Below are 2,505 nucleotides of genomic sequence, written 5' to 3'. Positions count from 1 at the left end.
TGTGTCAGGGGAGGGGCAGCTGGGGGACAGGGAAAGGGGCTGCACCAGGGGGCGGTGGGCATGGAATTGGATGCACAGGGCGGTGGGCACAGCCCCAGAGCTGGAGTTCAAGGAGTTTGGACAGTGCTCTCAGGGACAGGGTTTGGATTTTGGGTGGCACTGTGTGGAGCCGGAAGTTGAACCTGTTGATCACCATGATTCTATTCCACATAATGACTATTTCCCCCGATTCTATTCCATAGTCTCACTATGATACTTTGAAAAGCTGAAGATTTGTCTTTCACTGTCCAGCTTTCTTTATGTAAACAATGGCTTAAATTACAACACATTTACAGTGTAAGATAATGTCTTTCTACCTATTAATTTACTTCATTGTAAATATATTTTAATGAATAATAATAGATTTCAGTTACCTTTCCACTTTCTACAACATCAATTCTCAATCTGTCTTGTAATTTTCTAATTTTCTCCTTCACTGATTGCTAGACTTCCCTTCAGCTTCAGTTCTGAAAAAACTTACAGTTATATTTAGCATCTCTAGCAACATGTATCTGTTTCTATTTGCAACTCTAATATTTATCCAATGCGGATAACACTGACTTCTCATATCTTTAATGTTTTATTCTTTCCCCATAGACTCCATATAGTATTACCTCCTTCCATCCCAAATGATCAGCATAGACTTATTTAGATGCTAGAGATATCTGGAAGTGATTCTAGGTGCATATTTTCCTTCAGTGTTTACCAAGTCTCTAAAACTTTCCTATGCAGAATAAGATTGTAAATTGCAGAAATGAGAAGTCAGCAGAGGATGCTGTTTAGACAGGAGAGCCGGTGAGCTCCATGTGTTTGAACAACCTGAATTCTGTAGTAAAAGGACTGTCCCTGGGCTAAGGCCACTGAGATGAGTATTTTCAGTTCCCTGGTAGGGTATCTATATTCCATATTCTGTAATGTTCTCTTTAAGCAAAATGCAAAATAAACCTTAGGTCATTTTTAGCTGGCAGCGTTCTTTAGAAGACTACAGTAGATCTCAGAAAAGGTGAAGTATGTTCATATCCTTATAGGTATAAGTGAAAAAAATAAACAATAAGTAAAAGAAAGATAGCTGCTATTAGCATAAACAGCACAAATACAAAATACTTCACTGAGATAAATGATATCTTTGCATATCAAGACTCCTAAAAAAGAGAATGCAAACAAGTGAAAAGATAGCTAGAACAATTGCAATTTGTTAGAAACAGTCACAACTAGGATAAATAAAAATTATTTAAAGTAAGACCACTAGCATATCAGTCATTATTTGGCGGACTTTATTTCCTCATGCCTTTGCTAAACATCTCAGACTGGCACCAGGTTAATACAGCACTTCCTGGAAGAGTAACTATCATCCTGAATTCCTGGGAGATGTACAAGAAATGAAGTCAGGCGCTTGGTTAAGAAAAATGGTGTCATACTCACTGATGGGCAGTGCACTTTCACTCTTGTGAAAAGTTCATTCTCAATACCCACTGAACTGCCCACTTAACTGGGGTCAAGGATAAAGCTTCACATTTTACTCTATTATGGAGAAAGCAACAGAGGAGAAAATCTCTTTGAGAAAGCAGAGATGCTACCTGAAGCAAAAGAATATCAAGGGTAAACTTGCAATAGAAAGATGACTTCATTTTGTTAAGAAATTATAAAAAAAAATCCCTCAGATTCTGGCTACACACAGGTAAGCATTCATATAAGATGCTGGAAAACCAGAAATAGGAAGACTGAAAGAGAAAACAAGGTGGACAATATTCAGAAATTCATAACAGTAACAACAAGCTCTACAGACACCAATACACCAGGTAATGGACAACCCAAATACAAAAAGAAAAAGCATACCCTGGGGTACACCTCACAATTATAGAAACTAGCCTATAAACATTTTTTTCAGATTTTGGCACCTGCTTTTTGAGGTTCAATATTGTTAGCTCTATTGATAAAAGAAATTTTTATCTATAACTAACAATGTAATTTCTCAAAGGACAAAAAATTCAACAAAATAAGATTTTCTTTTCTTAAGATCATAAGAGGAAGACTATTTCCCGCTGCTTTTGTTGATGCTTCTTCAGGGAAAAATATATTTTTATGCTATTAAAAAAAAACAAAACATGCCCTTTCAATTGTTTATGTGTAATAAATTTAATTACACTTGTATTTCTACAAACTACATTAGATCATATTTAGCAAGAGAGGTGTGCCCTGGCAATTTTCCCACTGTTTTTATAGTTACTTTATCCAGCAAAAAAATGCTGCACTCCAAACTGTCTCTTTTTCTACAACTATCTCTCTCCATATTGTAGGAGCTTGCAGAAATTGTGGTTGCGCTCTCCAAAGAAATGATGTTTCATAGAATTTTCCTCATTTTTCAGTTGATCACTGTTTTAGGAACATTACCTTCATTTATTCAGACACCTGCTAATTATATATGTTTAGCCATACTTTAACACAGAAATGTCATACAGCTCAAAA

The 2,505-nt window shown here is 36.0% G+C and overlaps 1 protein-coding gene across 1 annotated transcript in view; it reads right to left on the bottom strand.

Moving 5' to 3' along the window:
* MCTP1 (multiple C2 and transmembrane domain containing 1) overlaps positions 1 to 2,505 on the bottom strand; it is a 219,047-nt gene that overhangs the window by 98,422 nt on the left and 118,120 nt on the right. The window lies entirely within an intron of this gene.

This window comes from Meleagris gallopavo, chromosome Z, assembly GCF_000146605.3.
Source record: "Meleagris gallopavo isolate NT-WF06-2002-E0010 breed Aviagen turkey brand Nicholas breeding stock chromosome Z, Turkey_5.1, whole genome shotgun sequence".
Lineage (NCBI taxonomy): Eukaryota > Metazoa > Chordata > Aves > Galliformes > Phasianidae > Meleagris > Meleagris gallopavo.
Note: the sequence above shows the minus strand (reverse complement) of the source record. Positions and strands in the feature narration are given on the sequence as shown.